Source organism: Equus caballus, chromosome 18 (genome assembly GCF_041296265.1).
Source record: "Equus caballus isolate H_3958 breed thoroughbred chromosome 18, TB-T2T, whole genome shotgun sequence".
In the NCBI taxonomy this organism is placed as follows: domain Eukaryota; kingdom Metazoa; phylum Chordata; class Mammalia; order Perissodactyla; family Equidae; genus Equus; species Equus caballus.
In genome coordinates, this window is record NC_091701.1 from 65731070 (window position 1) to 65754077 (window position 23008).

The following is a 23008-nucleotide window of genomic DNA, read 5'->3' on the forward strand; positions in this document are numbered from 1 at the left end:
AACAGTAGAGGGATGTGCGAGCTGTTGCTTGAATCCAGGAGAGTCAAGCAGAAATCAAGCGAGTTAAAAACTTGGTCATATTTCTTTAACATTTCAACTAGGCCTAAGCATACATGAGAAATATTTCAACCTAAAATTCCACTGTATATTTAAAATGTTAGAAATAGTGTTAAAATTCAGGAATGAAAATGGAGGACAAAGGTCGTTATATAGCTTCAAAACAAAACAAATTCTTTTTTAAGAATCCTTTTTTTAGTATTTTGTTTTGTGTAATTCTTTCAAAGATTACCATAGAATGCCTGATTTCTGTATTTTAACATGGTCAAATATTTCAACACTAAAACCATAGAAAATATTGAAATCTCATGTGGTGTAGTAACTAGAGTTTCAGTTATTTATGTTATTTAAGTTATTTGCTGATAAGGAGGAAACTTTTTGGCCTGTATAGAGTTTGAGCATATCATTGTTTTTTCTTACTTTTCAGGGACAGAATAAACAGTACTGGAGAAAATAAACTTTGATAAAAAATGAAGTATTTGAATGCAAAGGAGTAAAGAATGTGCCTTTTCATCTCCACTCCGACCCTCATTTAGGAAATAAATTGAATCCACTTTAAAAAGTAGCAGCTGGTGCTCTACTTTGTCAGGCTTTTATAATGACTGGATATTTATTCTACAAATAGAGAGCTGTGTGCGTGTGTTTATCTGTGTGATAGGGCACAAAGAATGTTTTTCTATTTCCTGAGCTTTGAAAGTTTCCAAATAGTAACAAAATATTTTCATTGTTTTTTCCCCAAGGTTATACTGTAGATTTTTAGCTTTTCAACACTGGCTTGTTTCTTTCCATTAGCAAACCTAGATATAATGTTATTTGGCTGTTTAACCTAGTATTCCCAAGCCTAACAGATTCCCGGTCATACTCTTAATATTTCATTGCAAACAAACCCTTTAAGGTAGCGTTCAAGGGCATTGGGCAATTTTTTTCCTCTCCCCCTGAGAGCCATAAGTAAAATGCTGAGGAAACTCAGAATCTTTTGGATTCCTTTGTTCTTTCCAGCTTGCAAAATTGTTAGTTCATTCATGTTTTTAGTAGTACAGAATTAAGGTATTTCAGTAACAAGTAGGGATGATTTGGCATGACGCAGGAATAAAGAGAATAATATATATTATTTAACGTATATTTTAAAATCCCACTTATTTAGCATCTGCTTTGTCTCTGGTACAGGTGTAATTGGTACTTTCATAAGTTGTATCCAACACTTACTTCTTAAAAATGACCCACTATCTAAGAAACCTGTCATTCTTCTCATCGTGCAGAGGAAACAGGCCCAGAAGGATTGAGCAACTTGCCCAAATACATTCAGCAAACTTAACACTGACGACACAGATCACCTCAGGCCCTTCTGACTGAAAACTGGTCATTTTGTCACAATACTTCTTAATCAATGTTATTAAAGGTGCATGTTGCTATTTTCAGAAATAATAGCAAATGCATGAGGGCAGTCTAAGATCTGGCTTCTTCCTGCACTTCGTCTTCATTCTCCCTGCCTCAAGCCGACAAGTGTTAGACTGTAGATACTGGCGTGGAGGGCATTATTCCAGCCTCCCCAGGCAGGTGCTTTGAGCTGCTGGAGCTGTTTCAGTGTAGACCTGTGCTACCTACTCCTGATCTGAGATTGTATTCATTCGTTCATTGCCTTTTCCACTCTGCAAATGTTTATTGAGTAACCACCATGTGCCTGGCACTGTGCTAGGCCCTGTGGATTCAGTAGGAAACAAAATAGACAGAACTTCTGCCCTTCTAGGGTTTACTTTCCAGTGTGAGAGCTTCATTGCAGCCTCCTGCTCCTCAATTTCCATGACCTAGAATTGAGGGGCTTCTTTAAAAATAGAACCTTCCTTGTCCGTTTTTGCTCTTTAAAAAAAATAAAATAACAATGGAAAAATGCAATGAAATCATTAAATAACTATGCAGTTCTTGCTCTACAGGTAAATCTGACCAACCTGTAGAAACTGTTGGCCTTCAGACAGTACCACCATTTTGTAGCTTGAAATTCCCATTCAAGTACAAAAGGATATGTTCAGGACAAGAAGGACTCCACAGAGGTGTCCATGACGTTGTTTGGAAGCATGGACTTTGTGGTTCAGTTCCACCTCTAACTATAGCTGTGGATTTAGCTGTCGGTCCCTCCTCACTTCCACAAGGGCAGCTAGGCCATTCTCTTTGGGTTTGGTCCACCTCCATCCCTTACTTCAAATGCTTCCTCATCTCCCCGTGTGCCTCAAAGTTTCACACATGTCCATTCCTGCTCTCTATGGATTGGTCTCTTCATGTTGCCACATCACTTATATTAAGGATATCGTTTGGGGTGTCTCCGAGCGATTACTCATAGATCAGTGTCTTAAGCGTAATCTTTTGGTATCTACAAGAGTTTTATTGATTACATTTTTTGAACTGTTTCTGTTATTTTTATTGAATTAGCTACTTGTGTTCAAATGTTGGTGACACCAAAGATGGGGCTACTTTACTGCCCATAGTCACTGATAATGTTTTTGGCTAATAGGTCTGCAACTATGTATTAGAGTATTCTAATAAGGAATTTTCTGTGGCAATTCAAGGATTGCTGACTTGAATTACAGAATTGCTGCTGGGTTTGAGGACATCAATTGATGTGCGAGATGTTAATTTGCATGATTCAGTGATTCTTCTCCCGTACTCCAATACTAGGAAGCATTTTCCTCGTGAGGTATTTTTTGTTTTTTTGTCTCAGAATAAAATGTACATTCTCTTCAACCATCTAACAGATACAAAGTATAATTAAGAGCTGCCTGATGCTATGATGTTTAAATATATCATACTTAGGAAGTGTTACAACAAAATTTTCAGTCAGCCTTAGAAGCAAATTATGTCTATTTTCTATCTGCTAGTTAGTGCGTTTTAGAGTTCTGCCCTGGTTATCGTTTATCTTTCCTCTGCAGTGACTCCATTTTGCTGGAACAGCTGTAATCCAGTTTTATAAGAAAATAATGGAGATTCGGCAAAACCCAATTAACTATTACATTATTCCTTTCCATCTGTAATAAATATTTCATAACAGTGTCTTGTTTTTACTGATGATTAACCCAATCCTGCATTTAAATGCAAAAGCGTCACGGCTTCTACCTTTCACTTCGGAATCTTTGGGTAGCTTTCCCGGGATCTTTCAGTTATTACTAAGGGCCTGGGCTCCTGTTAAACAGCAAGTTGATTTAACAATTAATCTAAAACAGTATCAAGTCAGGGAAGGAATCGTTTCGTTGACTGGAAGACCTGTATCCGTTTCCTAGAACTAGGCGGCTGTGGCAGATCCCGCGGGCATCATACTGCGGCGGAAGCCACAGTTCTGCCATGACTTTGCCTGCCTCCCACCCTCTCACGTTAGACACTGAATCCTGTCCATTGAACCTTCCAAATGTGATACAGTCACTTCCTTCCATTCTCAGAGACAACCTTTGTTTCTCCGCCATTATTTTTTGCCTGAGCTACAATAACAGCTTTTTAACTCTTCTAGGATTCACTTCAAGAATATGCATATATGAATATGTACATTTACATTCAGATTTACCATCTCCCAGCCCACTTCACTTGCTTCCTGTTGCAAGGTTGAACTGCCTGACAGGTTTCTTCATGGTCTCATCTCTTCTTCAGCTGTATCTATTGTCTCTCTGTCCCCTTTCTCCGCCCTTCATCCTTGTTGGTCTATTTTCAGTTCTTTGAGTGCTATGTTTTCACACCTTCAAATCTTTGCACTCCTTGTTCCTTCTGCTTGATAAACTTCACTTACATTTTTAGGTTGTAGCTTAAACATTACTTCCTCAGGAAAGCACTCCTTCATTTTTTATTCCAGTTAAGGTTATCTTATAATAAGCCACCATAGCACCCTATATATCTTTTTTTTTAACTTCTCATTATGTGTGCAGTTATTTTTATCCCCAATATCTGTCTTTCCTGATAGTAAGTAAGTTCATCAGGGCGTAGGTTATTTCTGTCTTGTGCACTTATATTACAATATCAGCCACAATATAAATTCTCAGTAAATATTGTCTAATATTGACTGAATGATCGAAAGATACCTTTGTTACTACTTTTAAAGATGGTTTCTTTCTTGAAAGTAATTTTTCCCTTTTGGATTTTCAAATTCTCTGACATCGTCTCCAAATAAAAGAAATGTATAATTTAAAAAATCTATACCTTCACCATCTGCACTAATTATGACTAAATGTTAAAATAACTATTTGGGGGATAAATGGTATTATATAAGTGTGTTATTGTATTTGTTAAGAGGTGTTTCTATTTCAATTTGCTGGTTACATACTAAGTTTATTTTAATGCATTAAGTAAATCAATTAAATGTTAATTCCTGGGAGTTGGCTTTTTGAAGAGTCCTACAATAAATTAAGTTAGGGTTGTTTTATAAGGAAAATGTATTTAGAGCTATTGATTGATTGATTTTTATATGCTTCTAGTTGATGACCGGTTTTTCTTATGTCTTCTCTACTGAAATCTTTCTCATTTTTTTTTACAGAGAAGTTGCATGAATATGTTTTTTAATAGGCATATTGACTACAGCTCTGTAACCCATTAGACAAATCATTTTTATGACTTATTAGGCACTTATCCTAGATCATAACACCTCAGTAATCTTCACTGGAAAAAATAATTTGGTGTTTTTTTAGAGCTTCATTTAGCAGGAAGTAAATGAAGGATTTGAGAGAGAGATGCTTGCCCTCCCAGACAGTTCAAAACAATGCTGACGCTGCAAAGGCTAAATATGTCAGTAGCTTGGCAATCCCTCTGAGAACTCAACACTATTAATCATTAAAAAGTGTTTTTGTAATATGTCAGGGGCTTATAATTTTGTTCTGTTCTAAGATAATATTTGTGACAGGAAGATGATTTCAATTTCTGTTTTATTGAATCTATGTAAATTTCTTTTGTTTTTTCTGAGGAAGATTCACCCTGAGCTAACATCCTCCTCTTTTTTGGCTTGAGGAAGATCAGCGCTGAGATAACATCCATGTCAGTCTTCCTCTATTTTGTATGTGGGGTATGTGGGACACCTCCACAGAATGGTTAGTGAGTGGCATAGGTGCATGCCTGGGATCCGAACCCACGAATCCAGGCTGCTAAAGCCTAGCGAGTGGAACTTTAACCACTCGGCCGTGGGGCTGGGGCAAATCTATGTACAGTTTTAAATCACACAATGACAGAAATAGTTCTGGTTTTTTCAAAAAACAAACTTTAGGGGGCTGGCCCAGTGGCGTAGGGGTTAAGTTTGCTTGCTCTACTTTGGCAGCCTGGGGTTTGCAGGTTTGGATCGCGGGCACAGACCCAGCGCCACTCGTGGCATCCCACATAAAATGGAGAAAGATTGGCAACAGATGTTAGCTCAGGGCCAGTCTTCCTCACAAAAAAACAAAACAACGACGAAAACTTTATATAGAGTAATTTATAATTTCTTAAGAAGAATTAATTTGCATGACTTTTATAATTATAAATCAGGATTCTAACAGAGTGAATAGGTGTTGTTTGAGGGCCCCTTTCAACTCCTTTGTAACAAATTATAATTTTTGGTTTTGTGGAATAACGTTATATCCAGAGTAAGTATGTTACCCTGTGGAATAAGTCTTAGGATGTTAGAATGCAGTGTTTAAAGATGACTTTTAGCAGTATTTAAGAACTTAGACAAAGTTCACTTGTTTCATTTCACAGTCCCAAAATTAGTTTACAAATAACTAAAGTTAGATCAATATGATCCTCAGGATTTTCTCCATGTAATCCTTTGGAGTCTCTGATGGAATCAGGAGTGACTCTAAGGAGACTGTGTATTTCATAGACAAGAGTAAAGGGCACATATTGGGGCTTTTTTTTTAAGGCTATAGAGTGGAGGCTGCATGGTTTCTATATCTCACGGCTAGATGATCTCTGATAAAATCTATTTAATCTAAGTAATAAATCAATTTTATCTCAGAAGACTGCGGGGCTGTATGTATCTGTCTGTGAAATGTTGCCCAAGATACTGAAAAGTTTCATGATCATTCCTGGGAGTTGGCATTTTGAAGAGTCCCATGATAATTTGGAGAATGTGACACTTATTCTGCTTCCCTAGCAAATTTCAAAGAAAAGTTTGGAGGAAATCTTAACGTCTGTCCAAATTCTTTGTCAGTATAGAGCAAATCTGAGAAAAAAGGTGTTGCAATTGAAGAAGGAAAAAGTAGAAGAACCTGGAATACGCCCTTAGAAAAGAAGGAGTAGATGAGCATAGGAATCAGTTTTCTGATTGCCAGTCCGTGTCTGCCTTCTCAAGACTAAAACGTACAAGATTGTTAAGACCTGAAAAGACATATCACTTGAGCTGAATGAGTGATAGAGTAAGAATGAAGGGAAAATACTTTCATTATTTGAAAATTCCCCAGGGTGACGTGGAATGAGTCCAACCATTCTTAGTTAAAAGTGAATTCCATGGTTTGCAGTGATGAAACTAAACCACGATGCCCCAGTGCTCTGTTACAGGAACACTGCTGATTCACAAAGCCCTTTTCTAGGAATCCTTTGCCCATTCTGTGACTAATTAATAATTAATAATAATTAATAATGAAAAAGGAAGAAGAGATATAATCATCTAGAATAAAGTGGAAAATAGACTTTTAAAATTTTATTGAATTCACCTTTCCAGTATTTTCTTTTGTAAGCATTGTTTTCAGTTTTAAAATGAAATTCTTTCCATGCCTCTTTCCTGCCTCATCATTCTCACCTTCTCTCCCTTCCTCTCTCCCTCTTTTTCCCCTTCTTTCTTCTCTTCCTCCTTTGGGTGTGGATAATGGGACATTTTTGGAGTGATGAAAATGGTCTACATAAATGTAATTAGATTATGGTGATAGTTGCACAGCTTTGTAAGTATTCTAAAAACCATTGAATTGTCTATTTTCAATGATTAAACCCTATGGTATGTAAATTATGTATCAAGTAAGCTGTTTTTAAAAAGCGAACTGCCAACCAGAGGTTAACTAAGGTGACTAGAATAAGTAAAGTACAAGGACGCTAGCCTAGTCTTATATCAGATTGATTACAACAAATCACAAGGCTAGACACTCAGTTTCAGGACTCCATTGGCATGTCCTTTCAGTTCTTAACAATCCTGTGATGGAAGAGGTGAACTGACAATCAGAAAATTGGCGTCAGTTACAGCTTTCATTCGCCTGTATCAATTTCTGGGCTTTGTGTCCTACGTCCCGGGAAGGGAAACTGTCAGTGATAATTCAGACAGGATTTGCCTTTTATGAAGACAAGCCACAGGATAGCAAGCACTTAAATATATAGTATTCAACTGAAAGGTGAATAAAAAGCCCACCAGATATTTACTGCATTTAATCAGGTAGAGGGATAAATACATTTGAACGTTTGTTTTTAAAGTCTAGTGAGCTTTATTTATTCTCAAGTAAATGCCACATCACAATGGTGAAGATTGAGTTTTTGAAAAAAGTATTATAATTTCTGTTCTTGAAAAAGTTTTGGGTGCCTGGAAAATATTCTTTGTCTACATCAGGAAAGTTTTCAAAGTACTTAACAGTTAAACGCCATTGTAAACTGGGACAGTGAAAATCCATGCCATCAGGATATATGTAGCATTCTTCAAATGCAACCTTGTTCTGTTTTTATTGTTCTGTCAAAGCAGTGTCAATCTGGTTGCTTTTTTTTTGCCTCATCTCACTCATTATGACAAGAAATTCCTTTTCCCGTGATCTCTTATGGCATAACATGGCTACTTTTTAACTGACTGTGAGTGTTTCTCAGGAAACACTGGGAGCTTTTAAAGCATGGCTCATTGGATCATAAAGAATTGTTGGTTTGTTACATATTTGCTCAAACTAGTGCTATTTGCTAGAATTACCCAATAGTTTCTTTGTCTCTTACTTCCTGTGCCGGAAGTTGTCTGCACACTCTAGATTATTGGATTAGCTCAGGTAATCTTTGTGAGCAGGAAGGAAGATGTGTTTTAACACTTTCCCCCAATGTTAACTATGTAGTATAATTTATTCTAATTAGTTAAAAATAGCAAAAAATATACCACTATAGAATGTTTGGATAATTGATTCATATTTATTCAAATATTCTATCATTAAAATTTTTTTTCATTTCATTTTAAAACCCTGTTCTTTTGTAAAAGATGAATGTATCCAATCTTAATGACAGTTTGAGTTAATGGAAGTTTGACTTAATGGGAACAATTGTTTAAAATGAGAATTCAAAGGATCCTTATTGATTATCTAGTCTCACCTCCTCATAGACAAAGTGTAGATTTGTTCTTTTAAGGAGGAGCTTATATTTCCCCCAGTTTTAGATTTTGAATCTATCGCTATTAAATTTGTCAGCCCTACCCCTGTAAAACTTAGGAAATTTTAAATATGTGGAGTCCAAACTAATGGATTTTGTGTTTTATTTGTACGTGCGTGAGAGAGAGAGTGTGTGTATGTGTGTGTGTGTGTTGTGTTTACAGAGAGATGTAGGAATTAATACAGTGATAAAATGTCGGTATGCCAAAGTAGATTTTTTTCTTTTAAAACATTTTTACTGAAATTTCAGATTGAAAAATAAAAGGTTATCATTGCCAGCTCTTTGTTGTCGGTACTTCCATCCATTCATTCAGTCATTCTTCAGTGAGCGTGTTTTGAGTGCCCAGTAGGTGTCAGCTTTGGGGTTGAAACTGTACAGAAGGCACAGCTTCTGCATTTTAGACTCCTTCAGTTTAGCAGAGTGAAAGCCTGTATAAATGAATAATTTCAAATAGTGTGACAAAGGATACATGGAGACTTGTACAGAAAAGAGTGGCCATCTTTGTGGGAGTGGAGCACTCAAATGTGGGCTTAATGTGGGAAAAATCTTGAGAGGCGGAGGGTCAAGCAGCACTGAGGAGTGGAAGTATGAAGGACGCAAAGCCGGAGATTGGAAAGTCTAATTTTCATTCTTAGAAATACAATTCTAGCTGCTTTTTGCTTCCATATGGAAAACACACCTCACTTAGAGCTATGTAGCTGTTCTTTAATTTATTTTTATTCAAAAGAAAAGTGTTAAACCTCTTTATTTTTTTTAGTATTTCTTGTGTGTCAAAAATTTAAAAAACATTTTTTTCACATAGTAGATAAACGTTAAATAAGCTCTGGACACACTTTTATTTTCTTGACCTTTTTGTTTCTTTTTTTTTTTAATCAATCATGTATTATATCCTTTAAGTATTGTATTTCTTCTTCTTAGAATTTTTCAAATTCCTTTTAATACTTCAGTCCAGAATTCATTGTTTTATTTCAAGTGCTAAGTAGTGATAAATTTAATCAAGAATTAGTTCTTATCAATGACCTTTTGAAACAATAAATTTAGGTATATTGATCGTTTAGTTTCTAGGAACAAATTCAGTTGTCATACTTGTACAAATACATATGTATGTATATATGTACACATATTATATATAACATACACACATTTAATTTACATATAGTGTATACACACATTTTTAAATATATATGTATGTATTCATAAATTTATCTCTGGAACTAAATTATAGTGCTTTCCCTCAGCCTTATCCTATGCTTAAATAGCCTTAGTCAACTTGATGTTTTATTTGTTATTTGGTAAACATGAAATTTAATAATAGAAATTTATTATAGACTTGCTTTTCACTTTATAGTATGAAGTTGATGTGTTCTCTAATTTAATTGAAATATGTGCACATCTTATTTTAAATAAATGAAACACAAGCATTTAAATTAAAGAAATAATTTTAATAAAATATCAGTATTGAACTTCGGGTACGAATTTTGATGTAAAAAAAATCCCTGCAATACAGCACAGGAAATTTTCTCAACTGTTATTAAAAGTACCTTTTTCTTTCCTAAGCCTTTTCCAGGCCACACAGGTCGCAAGATGTAAGAAAACTCTCTTTCTTTGTGAGCGTACATGAGAGCGATGGAGGTGCTAATTATAATTAGAGGCACTGACCCTACCTTATGGCTCTATTTATTTTCTCTGCTGCTTCAGTTTCCAGACCCCTGGCTACCTCAAACATCTCTTTGACCTCCTTTCTGAGAGATACTACCTAGAAGATGAGTTATTCCCAAATCAGGTAGATAGACACCCAGGTTAATCTTTAGTACTATATATAGTCTGCTTTTCAAAAGTCAACCAAGGATGGCTTCTTTTCTTGGCGGTTTCCAGTTCATTCATTGCTTCTGAGGATGAAAGAAAAGTCAGGTTCCACCAGCTGAGGGTGAATTTTTGAGAAACTCTGTTCCCTGATAATTGCACCTGCTTTTCTAAAGCGCTGTACTCAAAGAGCCTGCTGAGTATTGACATTATTCATACCATTTTAAAGATGAGGAAACATCTTTATTCATTTAAAACAGTTGAATGTGTTTGTATAAACAATTTATCCCCACTTTATGGTACTAGAGAAAGAAATTAAATTCTAGACAATATGTGATTTTCCAAGGCCATATATATAATGATAGTGAGAATTAGAACCTATTTTCATTTATTCCTAAGGTAGTATTCTTTCTGCTGTGCAATGCTGTTAAGCATAAATGCTTTCTTCTTTATTTTGAAATAGAACAATAGCTTCTTCCAAAGATTCCATGATTATGACCTGATTTCATTTTGAGTACTGTATCCTTTTAAAACATACTCTTTTGGAGATCCTGAGAGAGAAAGCATTATTTTAAATTTTAAAAGTGAGATGTGAAAATAAAATTTCTGCACTAATCATTATTTTCTAGCTCCTTATAGTTTAGTAAAGGTTAAAGGTTTTATCGCGAAAATTTTAACGGGTCAAAATCATTTTTAGATGAGTTCACAGAAATATAAATGTTCATTATTAATTAACATTTTAAAATGGATAGAGTTGAGTTGAAAATAGCACTTTTAAGATTTATTTCTTTTTAACCCTATTTTCAGACTTCTACAAAGTTTCCATCTTTTAAAATATATGTGTGTGCATTTATATGCTATATATATATGCTACATGTATACACAATATATGCATATGTTTATGTGTATATATATGTGTGTATACTTGAGTTTCAGTCCTGAAATAAAGCTTCTTTAAAATCAAGTGTAGCTTTGCCTCATTTCAGGACACTGTGGTATTTCGTTTACTATAGCTATGAAAAAATTGTGTCTTCTTAAATGTACAGCTGTTGGAGGAATCATTCTCTGGGCTTGTGATATAAATCCTTCAGGCAAATTAGAATGTCAGATATAAAATTGAGTACCTGAGAATGTTATTTGGATTGACCAAGAAGACTACTAACTAGTAACAGATGGAATATACCTATTCAAAAATTGCAACTCTTTTATTCTTTTAAAATTTTTCATGTGTGTAAATTTTATAATACAAAAAATACTTCTCAAAATTATTAATGAGATGAATCAAGTTCATTATAATAGTTATAAAACTGCTTTTAATTTTTATTTATTTATTTATTTATTTTTCTTTTTTGGTGAGGAAGATTGGCCCTGAGCTAATATCTGTTACCAGTCTTCCTCTTCTTTTTTCTCCTCAAAGCCCCAGTACATAGTTGTATATTCTAGGTGTAGGTCATTCTAGTTCTTCTATGTGACTTGAGAGTGCTGCTTAGGTCTGTGCCTAGGATCCAAACAGGTGAACCCTGGGCCACTGAAGTGGAGTGCGCAAATTTAACCACTCTGCCCCGGGTTGGCCCCACTTTTAATTTTTATTATGAAAAGATTCAGACATGTGCAAAGGTAAATAGAATAGTGTAATGAACCCTCATGTGTCCATCATTCACCTTCAGCAATTTCAGTGCATGGCCATTCTGTTCACCCATGTATGCTTGTTCTTTATCCTCCTCCCAATATTATTCTGATGTAAAATTCAACATCATATCATTTCATCCATAAATATTTCTTTGTGAATATCTAAAAGATAAAACTATTTTAAAGGTAATTAATTATGCCATTATCACATTAAAATAATTAATAAGTCTTTAATAGCATCAATAGCTAGCCATATTTAAATTCCCGGTTGTCTTATAACATCATAATGTTTTTGATTTCCTTGTTTTAAATATAATCCATATTCCATAACAGGTCCATAATTTGCAATTTTTCATGTGTTTTCAGTCTCTTTTAATCAATAATTTTCCCGTTCATCATTCTCTCTCTTCATGTAACAAGTAAATGTTGTAGAAGCCAGTCCTTTGTGTTGTAGAATTTCCCATGGTCTGAATTTTCATGATGGCATCCTTGAGTAGTTCAACATGTTCCTCAGTTCTCTGAATTTCCCATAAAATGTTATTTGGATGTAGAGGTTTGATCGGAATCAGGTTTGATTTTCTTTTGGCAAGTCTATTTCACAGTGGCGTAGGGTTCTTTCATCAGGAGTTAGAGAACTCTTGCTTGTTTCTCTTGTTTGATGTTAGTAGTCATTGATGTTCAATGGCTCCACTAGTTTGCGAGGGATTGAAAATGAGTGTTCTAATTCTATCATCATTACTTTTACATTTATTAGCAGAATACATCTAAAGCAAAAACTGTCCTTCATCTACTATTGGGTTAACTATCGAAATAACTTATATAGGAAAGTCAAGATAAATGGTTGAATCTTACCCTTTATTTGCTGGCTCTCAGCATAATGAATTTGTTTTCTAGCATTTTTTGATGTCGAGTTATTATTATTGTTAGCTCATGGATTTAGACATATTTGACATATTTCAATACATTGCAATTTTATTATTCTAATTGCAGGTGAATTTTCCCATTTTAACCACTGGGGCCTCTTCAACCTTGTACTTAGACTCTGTACACTTCCTGGCCCAGATCTTGACTCAGCCATTTGTCCAAGGAACTTTGATTACTTTAGTGAGAAATAGTATTTTCAGCCCAAAACTTGGGTGCTAAGGTTCTCCTTGCTACTGGAGGTGGTTGTTTCAAATCTTTCAATAGTCAATTTTTTTTTAATAAAAATATGTCATGAGTTTACACTGATTGTTCCAGTTCAAAACCAGGACTGCAGACATAATGTCCCATTGCTCCTTATTATTTCAGTGACTTTCTCCTAAAAACAAGGGCATTCTCCTTTAACCGTAGTATAGCCAGCAAAATCACAAAATTAACATTGAATCCCATCATCTAACCCACAAACTCTATTCGTGTTTTGCCGATTGTCCCAATAATATCGTTTATGGGTACGGGATCCAATTAAGGACTGCACATTACATTTAGTTGTCTCTTTAATCTCTCAGTTTGGAAAGTTACCCATCTTCTCTCTTCTTTCATGACTTTGACCATCTTTAAATATAGGCTTCTTTGTAGAATATCTCTCAGTCTGGGTTTGTCTGATGTTTCCTCATGATTAGATTCAGGTTATACTCTTTGGCTTCAATACCATGGAAGTGATGCAGGATTCACAGTGTGTCAGGAGTCACATGATGTCTACATGTCCCAATACTGATGGTCATTTTCCTAACTTGTTTACTATGATATCTGCCATATTTCTCTTCTGTAAAGTTTGGCGATCAGTAGTTTTATGCAGATTAGTAATTAATATTTTGGAGAGATATTTTAAAAGCTTGTAAATAACTTGATCATCATCAAATTTTACCCACATTAATTTTAGCATTGATGACCCATGTCTTAATTAGTTATTGTTATGATGGTTGCTAAATGATGACTTTCTTCTGTTGTTTCTTCTATGTTGACATTCTACTAAGAAGTACAACTTTCCTTCTCCCCAACTTATGTATTTATTTATATCGTTATTGGCTTATGGCTTTCTATTTTATTCAATGGTTGATAATCTACTACTATCGTTATTTATTTTGCTCTTTAAATTGTCTTAGTGTTAACACCTTCAGGCTCCTATGTCACTTTGACATATCTCCATCATTCTTTAAGCACTTTCTTGCTTTTTTGGAACAAAAGAGGATCAGGCTCATCTTGTATTTTCTCTGTCTCAGCCCCTGGCATCAACCATTTCTCAAAGGCCTGCCAGCCCTAGCTTTACCAAGGAACACGCCCATGGTTCCTGGCCAGAGAGGAAATGACTGGCTGGTCCTAGCCCAGCATGGTGAACATGTTCAGTCTAGTCCTGACTAAGCCCCTGGGTTAGATTGAGTCCTGGCCCTATGAATCCTTTGTTTTATTTTTTATAAAGTACGTTTAGAAAGTTTGTATTTTTCATTTTATTGGTTACCTTTATATAATCCCTTATTCTTATGTATGTTTTGTTTTAATCTCTTGTTTTCCTCCTATGAGAAATATCAAATCTCTTTCTTCTCCTCTCCTTAACTCCAGCATCTGATAATTTTTATTTTGTCATTAAATATATAAAGGGCAGTTAGCAAGCTCATTCCAGGTTTCATTTGATTTCCACAATTATATGCATTTTTAATACTGTACTGTATCTACATTGCATACTATATATTCTACCTTGTACTCATCAGTTTTAGCTTTTTGTGTGAATATATACATATTTTTTAATTTAACTTTTATTTTTTATCGGGGTGAAATTCACAACATAAAATTAAACGAAAAAAGTCAACCTGGAATTCTATCACTAGTGAATATATGTCATTCAGAAGTAAAGGCAAAATAAAGGCATTTTTCAGCCAAAGAAAGCCAAGAGAAATTAATTTTCAGCAGACATGCACTACCAAAAAAGATAATTCTAAAGTGCAATTCAGTGGTATTTCATACATTCATGATGTTTTTCAACCACCATCTCTATCTAGTTCCAAAACATTTTTTTCACCCTAAAAGAAAACCCCATACCCATTAAACAGTCAGTCCTCATTCCCACTTCCCCCCAGCGCCTAGCAACCACCAATTTGCTTTCTTTCTTTATGGATTTACTCATTCTAGATATTTCGTATAAATGAAATCGTATAATACTGGCCTTTTGTGTCTGATTTTTTTCACTTAACATAATGTTTTGAGGTTTGTCCATGTTGTGGTATATATCAATACTTCATCCCTTTTAATGGTGAAATAGTATTCTGTTGTATGTATATACCACATTTTGTTTAACCATTCATCCACTGATGGACATTGAGTTGCTTCCACCTTTGGCTATTTTAAATAGTGCTGCTATGTGCATTTGTGTCGAAGTATTTGAGTACTTGTTTTTAATTCTTTTGGGTCAGTTGCTAGGTCATGGGAAATTCTATGTTTAGCTTTTGAGGAAAGGCCAAACTGTTTTCCACAGTGGTTACACTGTTTGACACTCTTGCATTCTCTCCAGCAATGTATAAGCGTTCCAATTTCTCCGCATCCTCACCAAAACTTGTGATTATCTGTCGTTGAAAATGATTGTTATTACAGTGATTCTAGTGGATGTGAAATGATATCTCACTGTGGTTTTGATTTGCATTTCCTTAATGATTAATGATGTTGAGCATCTTTTCAAGTGCTTGTTGATCATCTGCATATCTCTGGAGAAATGTCTATTCAATTCCTTTGACCGTTGTTGAATTATAGGTGTTCTTTATATGGTGAAGATATAATTCATGTTCACCAGTAGCCTTATGTCATTGTTTCTTCAGTTAGTTTGGCTGCCTGAAGGTGACAGTTAGGAAGAGATGATTGGAATATTTTCTTAGTTCTCCATGCAGACAATAGTTGGTCTGTGCCTTAATATGTCAAAGTTACTTGCTTGATCTAAAATCATTAGCTTCTATTTTCTTTTCTTTAGTTGTCTTCTGCCATAAAGCATTGTTCTCATAACTTTGATTACAATCTGACTTTTTTCTCCTTTCTAAGTACCTTGGACAGTTTTTGCCTAGATTCTCAAAGGTTTTTTTTTTTTTTCCTTTAAAATTCTACTAGAATTTGACTAGATTAGTCTTCTTGTTGGTCATTCTGGCAACTTTACCAAGTATAATGTACTTATTTATATATGCACATATTTGTTTAATCATTTTGTTCTCCATTTTGGTAAGTATTTTGTGAAATTTTAATTTTAGTGTTCATTCTGTCCAATTATTTTGGCTTTCTCCTTTGAAGACTCCTATATGTGGGATTTTCTTTCTGCATTCTGTATTTGAGCCTTCCTCTCGAATCCTTTATATCTCTTTCTTCATTTCTTTTTTGTTAACTTAAAAATTTATTCCTGTTTTTATCTTTTAACATTATCCATTGTCTTTGCATTCTTTCTGATTTATTTTTGCTTTCTGAAATTACTTCTTTGGTTTATTTCTAAATTTCCTCAGTTATATGACATAATTTTTGAGTTCTTCTAATTCTTATTCATGTTGTTTTTTCATTTCTTCTATTATTTTCTTGATTTCTTTTGGCTCATTTTGAAAAATTAGGCTACAGTTTTAATCTGTTGGCAAGACTTTTTGGCATGCTTTCTTTGCTTACAGGGATATTATTCTCTTCTAATTTTCTTTTACTTTATTATTACAACTGTACTGGAGATTCAAGCACAATCCTTTTTCCATTTTTTAATTTTTGGCATGAGATTAGGTTTGCTGAAATTTTGAAAAAAGTAGTGTCTTAACAATTTCTTCTCTAGCTTCATAACCATAAACCTCTCTATTTTGTAATTTTCCTGAAGAGATAAAAGTATAACTTCATATTTTCAGATTTATTCTGGCCATGTCTCCTCCCCTGAGTTTTTCAGGACTTTTTCTTTAGTCACTATTATTCTAGTTTATCTCAATTTGTTTTCATTCCCAGAATTTATCTTTAATGTGAGACTTTAATGTGTGAGCTTTTGGAAATTCAAAGGGTTTAGGATTGCTCCGACCCTTTTGGACCTTAACACAAGGCCTTGGCCCACCCCAGGGAGCTGGAATGGAAAATGCCCGCTCCAGTTACTGCGGCTCTTACTGAGAACCTGTTGACTATTTTGGTGTGTTAAAAAGTCTTTTGATTTCCTTTATTTTCTCCATCACTGATGCTGATAGCCTGACTGCCAATGATTTAGCCTTACTCAGTTGCATAATGAGATTCTTGGAGATAGCTTATGTATTAGTAGTCTATGCCTTGTAACAAATTCTATGCTGCATCAAACACTTCACTGCTTAAAAGTACAGCCATTTATTCCCTCACAGGTTTTGTGTGTTAGAAGTTCCATAGACTTCCTTAGCTGGGTCCTCTGCTGAGTGTATCACAAGGCTGAAATTAAGCTGTTGGCTGGACTGCATTCTCATCTGTAGGCCCTCCTAGGGAAGAATCTGCTTCCAAGATCCCTTGGGTTGTTGTCAGAATTCATTTCCTTGCAGCTGTACAATTCATACCAAAGCCAGCAAAGAAGAGACAAAGTCTGTTCTTCTTAGAGTATTTAATTTTAGGGAAAGGCTGGGCTCTCTTCATAGGCAGTTCACAACATGGCTCTTTGCTTCTTCGGGGCCACAAGGAGAGTCTTTCTCTTCAGAAGGGGCCCAGGCCTTCTTTTAAGGGCTCTCAGTTGATTAAGCCAGGTCCACCCATGATAATTTCCCTTTTGATTAATTCATAAATCAGCTCTTTCCTGGGGACCTTAATTATGTTTGCAAAATTCTTCTATCTTTACTATATTACTTAATATACTCCTGAAAATGATATCCCATTGTAGTCACAGGTCCTGCCCACACTCATGGAAGTGATTTAAAAGGTGTTTACACAAGGGGCCAAGAATCTTGGGAACCATCCTAAAATTCTTCCCATCACATCTTGTCACCTAATTTTGTTGTAGATTTTGTTCCTGCATTTTTCAGTTTGCTATCATGATTGTACTATGTTTTTATGAAGGAATTCACAAACTATGCCACCATTACCACCTTTCCCCAAAATCCTGTAATTAATTTTTTTATGTTAACAAAATTAAACAAGGGATAATATAATAATAACGAGACACTATATAGCATCATAAGTATGATCTTTCTATTTTATCAAAGTGTAGACCTGTAGGCCAGCATCATTTTATTTGGGGATCACCTTCCTCACTAATTGAGATGCTTCTCCCAAGCTCTCATCATAGAAACATGTTCATGCTTCTACCACAGCAATTGGTACATTTTATTGTCTGTTTTCTTTGATCAATGGTTTCCAAAGTGAGACACATGAATCCCTATGGGGAACTCAAATATTGAATTTGTGGAAAAGAAATATTGAAATTTTTATTCAAAATCAATTTTTATCTCATACCTTTTTATTCCTGTTTTTAGGTATATTTCATAATGCATGTACTTAATATTAAGAAAGTAGTATGCACATTTAATTTTAAATTAAATGTATATTATATGCTTATATATTAATTTGTACATGTGCTTGGCTCATGCTCAAGCATTTTCTGCTTATAGTCTTCATAAAGGAAGCATTTTTGGAAACCACTTTTTTGATAGTGAAGTACTTTAAGAGAGGCTATGTAATTCTATTTCTATCTCTATATCCTTGGCGCTTGGCATATAGTAAGAACACAATAAAATTTGGCTGTTCTGCAATAAACTAACAACATGTCTTGTTACTTACCTGAACCATAGCACTATTCATCATAGGTTTACCTTCTTTATCGGGTTTACCTTACCAGTTCTGCTTGGATGACTTTTCTAAGATATCTTTGTTTTTGGCATGTGAAAACCATCAAATTTGGTTTTTCATATTATGCATTAATATCTGTTAACTGATAAGATGACTATTATGAGACAATGTCCCTGAATCTTTTATAGTCATGTAGAACTTATGCTTTCCACGTTACATTTTGTTCCCCAGGAATGAAGAGCATTAAGAACTAAATTTACTGGTTCCTTTTGAATATGTTCTTCTGGCCTCTTTAAAATTCACAACCCACACAGTCTAATTGGCAGTTGCACATATCAAGTTGAAGTTAGAATTGATTATACATTGGTATCATCTGTTTGTTCTACTTAGAGGTGAAATAGCATTTCTTGTTCTACTTAGGAGTCAATACTTGCTTGGCGATAAAAGTGCTTGGAGTTGTAATTTATATCAGCATAAAAGACTATGGAGAACTTTTTTTTTTTTAAATTAACTCTTCAAAACAATCTTTAGCAATTCTGAGATTAAACAAAGGTCAGCAACTAGTATGTTGTATCCTAAAGCAGGTAGTAAATCCCCAGATGCATATGGCTCTAAGCCTATAGATGACCTGTGAAACATACACACTTTCTGGTTGTCAAGAAATGTTGTGCTGTTGTGTTTCTTGCCCCCTAAGTGAAGGATTTAAAAGTAAACATCAATTTACGTGGGCATTTTGGACGATTTTCTTCAGCATTATTTTATAACCATTACATATAATCCACTTTAAATAAAAATATATTATTACTTCATTCTTGACATAAAATGATTTTAATTAAGAGCAAAAGGCTTACAAATTGATGCTGGAAGCTAAGATTTACATAGTAACAATTTGTATTATCAATTGATGAATTTAAAAAATAACATGAAGTAAGAAACTACTAAAATCTCAACAATTTAAACATTAATAATGTAGAAGGATTTTTTAAAGCCATCTAATACATTAGATCTTGGTAACCCAAATATAGCTGAATCTGTTAGATAATGTATTCTAAATTAAATCTTGTCAATCATATAATCTTTCTTAACTTTAATACTGACAAATATTTTTAAATAGTACAATGATTCTGTTGTGTAGTACTTATCACAGACCAGGTCAAGAAGGGATCAAAACAGCATAAAAAGTAGGCAAAATGTTTATTTGAGATGTCACACTCTGGGGTTTGTGGTTAGAGAAAAGAAAAGTGGGACACGAGCTGCACTGCCACCCGGCTTCTTCTTTGATCCAGCTGGAACCAATCTCAGGCCTGAAGAAAAGAATAGATACAGGGGCTTTTGCTTTAAGATTTTTTTTTATAAAGTGTTTTTCCAAATCCATAGTAACATTAATACAGAACTATAAAATACAGTTTCTTAGAAAGTGTACAAAAGAGAATCTTTGACTCACAATTTGCTCCCAAGTGTGCTCCTCACTCATTCTTTCCTTTAAGATCCCGCGAGTCTGTGATATCTCACCTTCTCTCAAATCTCCTATGACCCACAGTCCATACATTAGAGAAGACTTTTGGCTCCACTCTCAAAATATATGCGCAATTTGACCACTTTTTACTTCTGCATGACCAACTCCTTCGACCAAACTTTCCTTGTCGATTCCATCAGGTCTCCCTGCTTTTTAACTCTTGCACCATTTTCCCTCCCCTCAAGTCTATTTCCCATTTATCATCAGAGTGATATCCCACAAGACTGCCTCCACTTCAGATGCCAATCACAAGTCCCAGGTTGTCACCTGTACTTCTGACCAACCATCTATAAGTGGAAGGTTCCCACACCCCCCTCTTCAGGTTCAATATTTGCTAAAACAGCTCAGAGAACCTAGGGAAACAGTTTACTACTGTTACCAGTTTATTACAAAGGATGTTTTAAAGGATGCAAATGAATAGCCAGATGAAGAGAGACATGCAGTGAGGTCTGGAAGGGTCCTGAGCACAGGAATTTCTGTCCCTGTGGAGTTTGGGATGCGCCACGCTCCCAGCACATGGATGCATCTTGTCCACGAACCTGGGACCTCTCCAAACCCCTTTGTTTAGAGTTTTTATGAGCTTCCATTATGTAGGCATGATTGATTAAATCATTGGCCCTTGGTGTTGAGCTCAATCTCAAGGCCCTGTCCCTTCACAGAGGTCCAGATGGTGGGGCTGAAATTTCCAGCCCTCCAGTCCTCTGGCAGCCAGCCCCTATCCTCCAAGGGTCACGTCATTAGCATCAACTTAGCTATAGTTGAAAGGGGCTTACTGTGAATAACGAAAGACACTCCTTTCATTCCTATTGCTCAGGAGATTCCAAAGGATTTTGGAGCTCTGCGCCAGAGTCAGAATGAAGACCAAACATACATTTCTTATTATATCAAAATATCACAAACCTCTCAGCTGGAATGATCTTCTTTTCTTTCATATTACTCTATCTACTTGTCTCTTTTGATCCTTTCAGTTTCATTTATTATTTATATGTATGCCCGTATTAAATCTTTCTTGCTGGACTGTCCTCTCTTTAAAGCCAAGTTCTGCTCTTTTTGATTCCTAAAAGTACATAGCATCATAGGATCTTAATGAGTAATTGTTTAATGAACAGGTGACAGTACTCAGCCATGCTTGGGTGGATTTTTGATATGAAGTACCTTCCAAAAGTGACAATGAATTGTGATGGTGTCATTATTCTTCCTAACTTTGTGCTCAGTTTCTTCCAATGATTTTTATTTACTTATACTGTGTTCAGATAAGCTAATCAGGCACAGACTACTTGAATGACTTTGGGTAAATATAAAATTAATCTAATGTGGACTGACCCTCCCCCGTCTATTTCATATAGATAGAAATGTTTGTTACATACTCAAGAAGTGTTTAAGTGCACAGCCAAATTTTAAAGAAAGAAAGGAAAAAGTCATGCGGGATAGAAGATATGGCCTTGGGTTTACTTAAAACAGGGTAGCTGACATCCAGCTGAATACATAAAGCTTGAGTGTTGCTCCCACCATGAAAGGGAGATTAAAAAAAAACAAAAACAAAAAATCTGTCCACCAACACAGGCGAGCAGTTTGGACACTTTTGTCTGTACAGGGTCTTGGTGGGAGAAAAAGCATCATCAAGTAATTCAAATTCCAGGCGTAAAAATGCAGTGAGGGGAGTTCTAATATATACTCCCAGAGTGGTGCAAGAAACCCTGTCTAAAATTAATATAAAATCTTATCCAGGACACACCAGTGTTCAAAAGCAACAGTGCATGCGCATTTCAGGCCCCTGCTTGCATTTCATCTTCAGACATCTCCTTGGCTAATGGGAGTCACATGCCCAAGCCAAAAGCCAGGCGCATGAGGTCACATCAGGGTGTATATATATAATGCTATAACAAGAGAGGGCAGAGTTGAGGACAATAATTCATTCAATTACAATGGCAATGCAATAAGAAGTAAGCACAGAAAGAGGAAGCAAAAAAATGTAAGGTATAGAAAAAGCACAAAATAAAGTTGCATAAACAAATCCAAATACGTCAGTAATCACAATAAATGTAAACAGATAAAATTGGTTAAAAGACATGCTATCAGACTGAAATAAATATAAGTTCAGCTATATGCTATTTAGTGAAGACTTATGTAAATTTGCACATGCTTAAAATCATGTTATTGCTTTAAGTGTTTTTATGTCATTACAATAATTCTTGTTGCATAATATTAAAAAAGCGAATCTAGTACAAAATGCCTCTATTTTCATAGCAGATATGTTCTACAAATTGTACTTAAAAATTTTGGGAGAGATGCTTTTTTTTTTAAAGAAACTCTCTGTTAAGTATTTCCTCAAATTAAGAATATAATTAAATTATCATTTTTTTATTATATTCTTCTTTAAAAACTGTATCCTATTTCTTTTCATATCCCTAGGGAAGCATGTTTCCCACCAACTATTTGTGTTCAGTAAATATTTGGAAGTGATGGTGAGCTGATCATCTCAACATTCCAAATGATGAATAAATTTAGAAAAAATAAAACCCTTGGGTTTGGGAAGGGATAGATTTCATGAAGATTAGAAGCTAAAACTCATGAATTTTACTAATGGAGAAATCTTTGGCCCCTCACTTAAAGCACATTTATCAGTTTATATGGCGTTCCAATCAGCTTAAGTCTCCAAGTTCCTGTCTGCTAGCAAATTAGAAATATTAAATTAAAGTTAGAAGGGGAAAAAAATCTACCCTAGAGAAATCCGTAAGTGAAGACATGCATATTAGACTGTCTTTACAGCATTCTTTCTCTATCCCCAAACCAGAAAATATCTACCAATTGGAGTTTGGTTAAATAAATTATAATGTATCTATACAATGGAATGGTAATTAATCTTTTCCCCCCATCTTTATTGAGGTATAATTGACAAGTGAAACTTACATACCTTTAGTGTGTACAAGTTGATGACTTAATATTACATATACATTGTGAAATGATTGCCACATCAAG

At 34.9% G+C, this 23008-nt stretch overlaps 1 protein-coding gene across 15 annotated transcripts in view; it reads left to right on the top strand.

Moving 5' to 3' along the window:
• GULP1 (GULP PTB domain containing engulfment adaptor 1) overlaps positions 1-23008 on the top strand; it is a 271776-nt gene that overhangs the window by 97606 nt on the left and 151162 nt on the right. The window lies entirely within an intron of this gene.